At 38.9% G+C, this 12,399-nt stretch overlaps 1 pseudogene; it reads left to right on the top strand.

Annotated features, from left to right (window-relative positions):
* The first annotated feature begins 1,632 nt into the window (after window positions 1-1,632).
* Window positions 1,633-1,751, top strand: LOC127234318 (uncharacterized; annotated as a pseudogene).
* The last annotated feature ends 10,648 nt before the right edge of the window (window positions 1,752-12,399 follow it).

Below are 12,399 nucleotides of genomic sequence, written 5' to 3'. Positions count from 1 at the left end.
GAGTGTTCTGACCTGCAGAGGATTCTTCTCATTTATTTCACAGTATACTTATTGTCTTAGGGACAAGATGAAACTACAGAACACACACAGAGACTGAATGACCAGCATTTGCTTCAAGCCAGGGACAGTACAGACTCTCTTCCACCAAACTTAAAACATTCTGGCAACCTGGAGTACCCAGTAAAGAACTTCAAACTCTAAAGTCTGTAGGTACAAGAATCATTCTTTCTGGACTGAATAGAATTTTGGTTTCACTGAATAAATTTTAATAGAAAGACATAAATAGATCACATTGTTTCCAAGGAACATGTATCCCACCAAAAGCAAGCTAAAAAATATTTCCAAGACAGCAAAGTGTAAGGAAGTCAGGGAGACTTCCTAGTACCTGTCAACTCTTAAACATGTACCCATCATGAAAAAGAGTAGAATATAAATTGTAAAGGGGTTTAAAGCTGATCTAAAAGCTAATGATCAAAGCCATTATAGTAGTTACAAATATTGTGTTTCAAAAGTCCAGAAAATAAATAGAACTCTAAAAGAAATAAAGATTTTTAAGTTTAACTTAACTGTAGAGATAAAAATCACAAATATTGAAATGAAAAAAATATAGTAAATATGATTAGCGGAGCATTAGACACTGCTGAAAAGGAAAAATCAACTTAAAAACTACAATACAGGTGTCCAAAGTAAAGGGGAGTGGAAACCAAACCTTAAAGGTGGGACAGAGCATTGCTGAGCCTTTGGAGAACTAAATGCTTGAAGGAATAGAGACAGAAATATGTGGAAGAATTCATGGTTAATTTTTTCCAAATTTGATGAAAAATAGAGCCAACAGTTCATCTCAATGCACATCACAGCATCACAAAACTATGGTTAAAAAGAAAAACTTTAAAGATGTCCAGAATTAGAAAGATACATGCATACAGAACATACATGGAGATGGCAACAGATTTATTGTCAAAAGTAATAGGCTAATAGAAATATAGCTCCATGTCAGTGCAGGATTTCACACACAGTGAGTCAGGTAAAGGCTGAAATAATGTATAACTCAAAGACCAAAGACTTGCATTTTAAGAAATATTAAAGGAACTTTTTAAAAAGAAATAAAATGATAGCAGATAGAAAAATGTGTTTATGGTACAAAGCCTAGGGCATTAGTGATAGTGACAATATGAGCATATATAAAAACTTCATTGGTATTACTCAAATCTCTTTTGGATATTATTGAGTATTTACATAAAACAGTATCAGTGTAGTATGCAGGAGAAACATGTGACATGTTTGAAAACCCTATCACAAACTGACAGACAAAAAATGGAATCCTACTATTATGACATCTTGGTAACATACATCAAGAAGCATAAGATCACAAGAAACAGATTGTAATTCATTGAATATACATTCTACAAACCCCACAGCAACCATCAAAACAACAGAACTGAGAATGATAGTTCAGTGCTCAGAAAGGTAGGTGAAACAATGTGATAAAACATATCCAATGTTGAAGGCATTAAAATATTGGATTAGAGGAACAAAAATAATTGAGAAAAATAAGAAAAGATTTAAACCCAACTACATTAGAAAACTCAGTAATTGTGAATAGCATAAACACTGCACTTAAGACAGCTTTGTATCTAAGGCCATACTACCCTGAACACACCAGATCGCATCTGATCTCAGAAGCTAAGCAGGTTCTGGCCTAGTTAGTACTTGGATAGGAGACCACCTGGGAATACTGGGTGCTGTAGGCTTAAAAAATGACAGAGATTTGTGAATTTAATATTCTTTGAAAACCCCAACTACATGACTCCCACAAGAAACATACATTAAAGGTAAACTCACAATTGGGATAAAAGTTCAAAGATGTAAAAGTACATGCCAAGCTAATGCTAAGGAAAAGGTGATGATGAAGGGACCAATTCACTAAGAAGAAATAACAATCCCAAATGCTAATATGTCACAGCTATAGAACTTGAAAAACAGAAAGGAAGGAAGGAAGAAATGAAGGACAAAAAGAAAGGAAAGAAGGAAGGAAGGAAGGAAGGAAGGAAGGAAACTAGCTAAAATAAATGAAAGAGGAAATGGGCAAACTCTACAGTCATGTTTGGAGATGTCAACACTCCTCTCAACAACTGATAGATCAGAAAACTAATATGGATACAGAATGTTGAAGCAACACAGGCCTCTTGACCTGACTGATATCGATAAAACAAGTAACAATAGCAGAGTATATTCCTTTAAAGTATACCTAAAACACTTAGCAAGATAGGGCATATTTTGGATCAGAAAATAACTCTCAATAAAATTGAAAAGATGTAAGTCAAGTCAACGGTCTGGAGACACAGCTCAGTCAGTGGTAAAATGCTTACTTAGCCTTGAGTTCCATTCCAAGCTCTCAAGAAAATCCAAATAAAGCATTTTGAAATAATGAAATTACATTAAAAATCAATATTGGCATTATCTCTGGGAAATCTCCCAAAGATTTCAAAACTAAATAATACACCAGCCAATGGTTGATGAAAAAAAGTAAAAGGGGAAATTAAAAATTAATTTGAATTAATTAGAATGAAAACTCAATATATCAGAATTTTCAATATACTACTAAAATAGTACAACACAAATTCTTATAGAATTGATTTAGACTGTTTTCCACTGCTATAACAACGTGAGGAATGCATAAAAAAAAAAAAGCAAACTACTTAGCTCACAATGTTGAAGTCTCACTCTTTAAACTGCATGGCACCAGCTCTCCCTTCACTGGAAGATAATGTTGTAGTGGGAACACAGGTGAGTGAAAGAGATCACACTGTGAGAGAGGTGATCAGGGATGTGATGGCTATGCTCCAGTTTAACAATCCCTTTGAAGGAAGCTAACTGGAATTTCAAAAGAGCTGCTTTCTGCATTCCAAGGGCAGTGAATCAATTATTATCTTACATTAGGCCCCTGTTCAAAGCTCTTGCCATCTCTACATTGTTACACTGGGCAACAGAACTTTAAAGCATGAAACCTTGGATGCTGAACCGTATCCAAAGCATGGCAAATGCCTTAGAAAAGATGTGACCTCAGCATCCACCTGAAGAAAGCAGACACAGAACAGTTTTGCTCCTTTGAAAAAGCTAACCACTTGATTTTAAATAAAAAGAGGACACATTATCAGTATTGCAGTTATGTATGCAAGCCTGCAGTTCCTTTAGGTACAAAATGCATAAGAAAACTTATGAATAGTAATATATCAGTAAATGTGGCAACTTAGAAGTTATGTTTTTAAAGTTCCTTGAAATCACTCAAATTATTAAAACCACTCAAGGAAAAAAATAGTTAACTTGATTAACACAATGCCCAGTAAAGAAACTGTATATGGAATTAAAAAAAAAACATACAAATAAAGGATCATAACTAGCGAAGTTGTGAGTGAAAGTATATTGTTGATTTGAATGTGGTCATGTCAAGAACCAATGTCTCAGCCCAAAAAGGAGTGTTAACCCCTCCCCCCCCCACATGGGGCTCAGAGTGATGGCAAAGTCTCCCTTGGGTCTGAGTGTGAATGTCTCAGTCCCAATAGGAGTGTTAACCCCCCCCCCACACACACACACACCAGGCTCAGAGGGATGGCAAAGTCTCCCTTGGGTCTGAGTGTGAATGTTAACAATGTGAACAGGAATTGTCTGCTGAAGTTTTTTCTTCACAGATTTTTACCATCTCAACCCTACTATCCTACAGAGCATGTTCCTATATAGATTAGCTAAACCTGCCTCCCTTCTCAGCTATGTATAATAAGCATGCTGAACTTCTACAGTGTATAACTTCTCTATGGAGACCCCAGCCTACTGGGATTCCTGCTTTTCTGTGTGTCTGTGTGTCTGTGAGTTTGTCCTTTCTTCGTTATTGCTAACTGATTCTCTGATCTTAGTATTTCTTTATATCCATATCTCTCATGAGTATTGTGGTGGTTTCAAAGAAAATGACCACCATTGTCCCAGAGGGAGTGGCACTATTAGGAGGTGTGGCCTTATTAGAGGAAGTGTGCCCCTGGCTTTGAGGTTTCAGATGCTCAAGCCAGATCCAGTATCTCTTCCTGCTGCCTGCAGATCTGGATATAGAACTCTGAAGCTACCTCTCTAGAACTATGTCTGCCTATGTTTGACCATGCTCCCCATCTTGACAATAATGGACTGAACCTCTGAACTGTAAGCCAGACCCAGTTAAATGTTTTCCTTTATAAAAGTTGCTGTGGTCATGGTGTTTCTTCACAGCAATAAAACCCTAACTAAGACAAGTATAAATGCAGAAATTTAACCGAAAGGTTTAGCAAACCCAGCCTAATAATATGTCAAAAGACTAATATGTGTAATGGCTATAATGAAAACTAAAATTTTAACATATAGAAATAAATGGCAATCACTGTGGAAACAAATTTTTCAAAAATCTTAAATATCTTATTATTACTTAAGGTTAAATATTTATATAATTTGCAAGTATTTTTATTTCTAATAACTTTACATGTATACACTATAGAATGTCAAAAATCAAAAAATTAAAGGAGGACAGACTAGGAAGGAAATAGAACATCCTCACTCTGATGAATGGCTAAAGGAGTCAATGAAAATCAACAATATCATACTTAAAGATAAAGAACTCAATGGTTTCCCCCACCCCCAGAAAACAACCTTTTATGGAAAACCTATAAAACACAACATATTAGGACCTTCCTAGTACTAGGATGGATATAAAACACTCTGGCACAGTTTGGAGGCATGTTCCTATAATCCCAGACTCTAGAGGCTGAAGCAGGAGGAATGTGTAGTTTGAGGTCATCCTGAGCTACAGAGATCTTATGTCAAAAAAAACAAAACAAAACAAAACAAAACAAAGAGCAACAGAAAGCAACTGGACATCCATATGTCCAGTAAGGACTGAGAGGAGTAGGCTTGCTGGTGGCACACTGTAGTGAGATAGTCATTCTGTGGCACTGACCACGCCCATTGGGGGGTGAAGCCATGGTGGGGCTGGCGCGTCGGCAGGACAAGACTAGGCGGCGGGCAGAAAACCTTACTCCCTACAGCACACCTCTATGGCATTTCATAAAATGCTTAATATTGCTTTCCATGTGGCTTGGCCATTCCATTGTTGGGAGGGCTCCAAGAAAAAATTAAGGAACCCACAAATACTTGTAGCCAAGTATTTCAAGACTTTTTACATATAATAGCAAAAATTGAGTGCAGGCAAATAGATGAGCAAACTATGGAATAGCCATGGTATGGAATGCTTCCATGAGTTTGGAGAAATGAACTATTGGTACATGAAAAAACTTCTGCTAGTCTCAAAATAGTTATACTGAGTGAGAAAGCAAGGATGACAGAGTAAAGACCATAATATGCATATGTGTATGTGGAACACTAAGCATATGAGAGGTGCCTAGGACTGGGGACAAGGAGAAGAATGGACAGAGAAGGGCCAGAAAAGACTTCAAAAGGCATGGGAGTCATCTGGAGCTCAGGTTGATTTTTATGTTGACGGACTGACCATTTAAAGGAGATAATCTACAAATCTCAAAATTTATCAACTTGAACTCCCTACATGTCTCCAGTTTATTTTATGTCAATTATGCCTTTAAATATTTTAAAAAGAGAAAATATGAAGTCCCACATCAACCATTTATTAAATCCTTTCTCTAAGTATTAAGAAATGATTACAAAGGCAACTGTTGCAATATGTAAAAAATGAGCAAAACATGCTTTGAGTGTGTGAGAGCATGTTTTCTCCCTGAACCAAAATCCCATCAACTAAGAATGGTTGGCCAATGACCTTCAGGGATCTACATGTCTCTCTGTTCCTCTCCACATTGACATATTTGAAATTATAGGTATGTGGCCACCACACCAACCTTAACATTGGCATCTTCAGAATTACAGTAATGTAGTTACTATATCCACCTTTTTATGTGAGTTTTTGCATCTTAAAATCTGCATGGTAAACACTTTATCAACTGAGCCATCTCCCTAGTTCTTAGGTTCTTTATTAACCACACTGCAGAGTAACATGTTGGGATGTTTCAAGCAAAATACACACTGCATCCTCATTTTCTCTACCTCTAACACACACCATCATCTTATCCATCTATTGGAGAATGGTAGGCATCTCTATTTCCCTTAATTTGTGAATGTGTGTGGTTTTCAGTAAGATACATTACGCCATTATAATTTCTTCACAAATACAAACACTGCCTCCCCTTTTATTCAGCAAATAAATATTCAGACCAAGAGAGGAATAAAAAGTGAGACACTCCACCAGCTCAAGATTTCTTCGGCTTCTCCCAGTCCTTGTATGTCACATCACCATGGTTCCCTAATTGATTCTACCTTCTTAATAGTCAGTGGAAGGCAGCTGCTTCCTTCCACTTCCTTTCCCTTTCTTCCACCAGATGGGCTGTGGTGGTGGCCAGTGTAGCCAATTAGCAATTTGTTTGATTGCCAGTGGAATCTTTCAGTGAATTAGACCCACAAATTGATCAGAAGGTGGATTCTCTGTCATTTTCCTATGTAGCAGATTTAATTCTACACAAAGAAAAGTTTGATTTTAGAAGCTGGCACTTCACCTTCATGCTTGCCTCTGCTCTTTATGGCCTCACTGGCAAGATGGGATGCAGAAACAGCCTGTCTTTTATAAGCATGGGGGCGGGTTGCTTTATATCAAGTGATATAAAGGGTTTTGAGGTAGAAAATCCAATGTAAAACCCAGTCGTTTACAGTGTCTAGAGTTCCCATAGCTGTAGCTGTCTCAGAAGCACCACCTAGAGATCGGGTATCCTATGTAGAAAGTTGGGGCTGGTAGTTTAGCAAGAAACACATAAACATGTAATATCTAATGCATCATGGTGCTGTCACAACAACACACAAGACGGCACCATGGAAGGCTCTTTTAGTATAATTGAATATGCATTGACAACATGTAACATTGCATTTCATAGCTAGTTTGACCCTCTTTCTACCTCACCCTCCTCTCTCTCCTGCCTCTTTGCAGAAAGAAACACTGCTAAGACCAGGCCCATGAAAGATTTTTCTGGATGCATGTCACACCCTATGTTCATTGTATTCACAAAGTTGAGTTGGCATAGAAGAGGCAGCGAAAAGGGCAGCTTCTATGAAGTCCCATGCAGGACATTAGAGCCCTGGGATGGCTCCAAATCTGCCAGTAACTAATGCTGGGGCTATGCCCTGCCCTCACCCACGACACTTCAAAGTAAAGTGACTAGACCAACATTGCCAAGGGCTGACCAGATTCAGAAGCCAGACATTATGTAATCCTAGAAACAAAGGTGGCTATCATAAGTGAGCTGACACTCTCACCGTGTGGTGAGACTTGGATCTGGTTTGAACCAAAGTGGAGGAGAAAGGAATGAGCATCTTCCAGAATGTCTAGCCACTAAATTATCACCAGCCTTTTGATAGAAAATGTCACTCATTGACACTGTTGCCATAGCAACTGGAGTATCATTTTGGCACTGGGGTTGGAGGAAGCTGTCAGGGGCTGTAATTTAAGAAAAACAGTTTTTTCTTTCTCACTATGTTGTCTTAATTCTCAGCCAGCCATGTTACAATCTTATGCATCACCCTCAAAGAACACATACTAAATATAGATAACTCTCTCACCCTACCCTCAGCCCAGGTAGCATGATCACAAATGGACAAGCTCTGATAGTTCTGCTTCAGGAGTAACTTTTCTATCCTATCCATTCTTCCATGATTGGACCTGATTTCTGATGTATAAAATAGTGTAGAGGAGGGAGTTATTATGTCAGCACAAACATTCTAGCTGAAGATTGGCAAATTAGCTGCTCAAAAAACACATCCAGGCTGTGGATGTGCTAAGATTGCCGAGTGTTGTGTGAGCCATGTTACATGAGTGCTCTAAGTAAAATTTTGGAATTATGAGCTGGGGAAACAGCTCAGTAAGTAAAGTACTTGCTGTGCAAGCATTGGGAACTAAGTTGTACCCTAGAAACCATATGAAAATGTTGGCTGTGGTTATGCTCACTTGTGCACACTGAGCAGAAGTATTCTCTGGGCTCACTAGCCATCCAGTCTAACCTACATGGTGAGTTCTCATCCAAACAGAGATGCTGCTCAAAAACACATAATGGGTAGTGTTCCTGAGGAACAACACCTGAGCTTGACCTATCATTTACACGCGTGCGTACACAAATACACACACACACACACACACACACACGTGTGTGTTACTGAAATGTTTGGATTATTCACAATACAATACAGATTTTCTGGCTTCTTATCAAAACAAGCCAATCATGAAGGACTGGGCTGAAGTCCTCCATGGTAGTCCTCAGGTGGCACCAAGTAGCTGTTTCTCTGTGGAAATAGAGTCCTTCTGCTCCCACTGTGCCTAGCATTCCTGAGCTCAGGTCATTGTAACATATTCAATATCCAATTCCTAAACAGCTTTTCTAATACCCATTCTAAAACATCTCTGCATTTATGCTTCCAGCTTTTGTTATCACCTTTTTTTAAAAAATGACAGATTTAATGGTTTCTTTTTTATGTTTTGTCTACATCAATGGGTGCAACATGTGGGCAGTGCCTGTAGAGGCCAAAAGAGGGCATCAGATCCCCCTGGGACTGGAGTTAACTGAAGGTTGTGAGCTACTGTGTGGGTGCTGGGGACTGAATCCAGGTCCTCAACTGAGTAACAAGTGTGTTTAAGCTCTGTACTATCTCTCCAGAGCCCCTGGTTATCACATCTAGGTTGAAGAGGGTGTGGTATAGCCTCTCTCAGTATCACTACCATCAGCTATCAGAAGTGGCTTTATGTGGACACAACCACTGAATTCTCTCAAAGCCGTCTCTGAACAAGGAAACTGAGAGGCGTTGGCGATGGGACAACTCACAATAATTGATATTGACAGTTCTCACCCTCCACACGACATTCTAGGTAACCCACACATCAACACTAGAATCTGTTAGTAGCAGGTTATTCATGGCTTCATAATTCTCAGCCAGTTGATAATTCTCTTCCATTTGGTTTTACACACATAAAATGAGTTGATTTCACACAAAGGTGTGGTTCCTTCTTCACAGATCCATGTGGGGACAAAGATGCTTTGTGGCTGTACATAGCATGTTGACTTCCATGGAACTAGACATTTCCCCACAAGCGTTCTTATTCCTTCCTACTGAACATTTGAAATCTCTGCTCATAATGTGAGGGATCAAGTTGCTGGCTGTGCTCAATATCCATAACTCAGACAGGTGGGTACTATTACGATTGCCACCATAAAGATGAAGAAACTGTTTAGGAATTTGTCTCCAGCCAGAGCTGAGCTACCAAGCATCTGACTGCAAAGATATTCTCTTAACAATGGCCCTACAATATTCCCTTCAAATACTCCAGCAGCAGTGAGATCCATCTACAGAGGGCAAGCCTGTCCTGCAGATGGCTGAGGGAATGAAGCTTTCTATTTAGAAACCCAATAAAGATCTAATGCTCACAAGATGATTTGTCTAATTGGCTGTACTTTATTAGAGAGCCCATTTGCTTTTTGACACTCCATTGATTCTTTCCCCACGTTGAACTGAATCACTCTTAAGTTTGTATACTCACCCACACTTTGACTTCTCCCAAATTCCCAGGTATAGTATAATTGAGGAAAATATTCATGATGCTGAATAGGAATCTAATACCACTACTGTTCAGAATGTGTGTGCACATATATGTGCACATGCACATGTACATACATGAGATATATGTGCATGTGTATGTGAAAGCTAAAAGACAACCCAAGTACTGTATCTCAAACTCCATTCACCTTGTTTCTTGAGTCAAGGACTCTCACTGGCCTGTCACTTGTCATGTAGGCTAGCCTGGCTGGCCAGCAAGGCCCAGGGATCCTCCTGTCTCTACCTCCCTAGCACTAGATTACAAGAGTACACTACCAACCTTAGCTTCCTCATGTGGCTTCTGGTGATCAAACTCAGTCTTCACATCTGCATAGCAAGTATCTTACAAACCGAGCTTTCTCTCCTGCAGTTTCCTGAAAAAAGACTCCTTGACTGGAATTTTCACATTAGCCAATATATTAGAACATGCATAACTATGGGTATCTTAGCATTAGATATGTATATTTTTAGAAGCCATAAAATTTAACCAAATATCCATCCAGTTGGACTTGGAAACAGAAATCTGAATGAAAAAAAAATCTTGTATCAACTATTATCCACATGTACAACTACTGTATTTTTTTTTCTTTTTACTCTCCCCTACTCAGTATGACTTTGGAAATTGTCAAGAGGCATAAAAAGAGAGAGAGAGATGTCTGAACTTACTGGCCACCCAATCATGCAAGCTGTGTGACTCCATTTAAAGAACAAAAAATGTCACCCTTCCTTTCCTCTCACCCCTCTAAGGATCTGTGTCTTTTGCTTCCCCCGTGAGCACCGAAGAAACACAAGAAAGCATGGGTGTTGGCATGAAAAGGGCTGGTCACAAAGGGTGCAAAGTCGCAACAACTCTAGACTGCTGCCAGGGCCCAAGAAGAGGGGAGGGTGGCCCAATCACTCCCATTCCCACCAGTCCTGGCATCGTAAGAGGTATGAGACAGAGCAGTGAACTGAATCAGGGCAGGATGTGACGAGAGACTAACTGTGCTCCCAGAATGCATTCACATTAGGTTTCTTCTCTGTAGATGATAGCTGGTATGCATGTCTCCTTTTGGAAATGAATGGGTTATACTATAAGCTTTGGCTCTTGTTGGCCTGTAAGAACAGCATACTGTCCTAACTTACCATGCCTCTCTGCGTTGCTTTCAGGGATACTCCATGGTGCTTTCCACAAGGGCACCATCGAGATTGGAACTACAGAAGGCAGGAAAGGCTCTCCTGGCTTCTAGCACCCCTCCTGGGGTCAGGGAGGTGCCGCTTTCTGATTTAAAAGGTTTGGGGTTTTGTGTGTGTGTGTGTGTGTGTGTTGTTTTTGCTTTTCTGTTGTGAAGAGCCTTCTGAGGTGGAGTGGATTAATGGTTGCTTTCTGCTGTTTTCAGGGCAGTCCTAGAATACACTTCAGCAAAATAAAAACAACTAAGCTGGCAAGGCTTGTTTCAGGATGGTCCCTCTGCTCTGGAGAATTCAGAGTACATGAAATGCTGAATCTCTGGTGCTGTCTCTTCCTCCCAAAATGATAGTTATGAATTTCCTACGATGATTTTATACATATGAAAATGATAGTTATGAATTTCCTACGATAATTTTATACATATGAAAATGGGTGTCATCTATATGCTCTCCCCATATATCCAGCTACATCTCTTTTTAATGGAGTATTCCCCACATGGCAACCATCATACTAAATGCTTACAGTATAATAATAATAATACGTTGTAAGTACTATATTTAAAGTATTATTACAAATGTCATTGTAGTTAGGCTTTGACCCCAATTTGTCCTGACCAAAACTTTTGAGAAGCAGGTGTTTTTGTTTGTACTTTACTATAAGAGCACAGAAGTTCAACAAACAAAGGTGATAACTAATTTGTGAATTGTTCTCCAACAAACTGGTGAGCTAAGACTCAAGTCCCATCTTAAGGACTCCAAACTCCCCCTCTTTAACCATTCTACAGGGATTTGAAACACCATATTTGGACTGAGTCCTTTGGAGTGAGGGCCATGAATCAACTTCACTCATGTCCTTAGATGAGTGACCACAGAGGAACACTGCCTACTGGATTGCTCCTCATAGCTTGCTTATCATGCATGCTTTCTTATACATCTTTAGGATCGCCTGCCCAAGGGTGGCACCACAATTGTTCTTAATAACTAATTAAGCAAATGTTCTCATCAGCTTGCCTACAGGCCAGTCTTATGTTGGTATTATTTCAACTCAAATTTCATGTTCCCAGATAGGTCTGGTTTTTTTTGCTAATTGACAAAACCAACCAGGACATTTGACCTATTGTCAACTTGACATACATACCTCAATAAATAACTTTCCCTTTGTTATTTGTTCCCCAAATGGAATATTAATACTAATATTACAATTAAAATCATTCCAATTTAAAAAATTCTTTTATTGAAAGTATTTTTCATACAATATATTTTGGTCACAATTTCTTTTCCCCAGCTCCTCCAAGATCTTCCCCACCCAACTCCACACCCTCATTCTCTTTAGAACACAAACATGCAAACAAAACACAAGCAAGCAAAAAAATAACAAAAACAAAGAACAAAAGACACACACAGAAACAAATTCAGAAATCCATAAACGAAGCCAGAAACCATATCATACGAATGAAAGGCATTTTAAGGAAAAAAAATGTCTAAATAAATCAATATGAAACAAAAAATTTACAAAAATACCATTGATTTCATTTTGTATTGGTAATCTAGTGCTGG

This window comes from Phodopus roborovskii, unplaced genomic scaffold, assembly GCF_943737965.1.
Source record: "Phodopus roborovskii unplaced genomic scaffold, PHOROB, whole genome shotgun sequence".
Lineage (NCBI taxonomy): Eukaryota > Metazoa > Chordata > Mammalia > Rodentia > Cricetidae > Phodopus > Phodopus roborovskii.
Note: the sequence above shows the minus strand (reverse complement) of the source record. Positions and strands in the feature narration are given on the sequence as shown.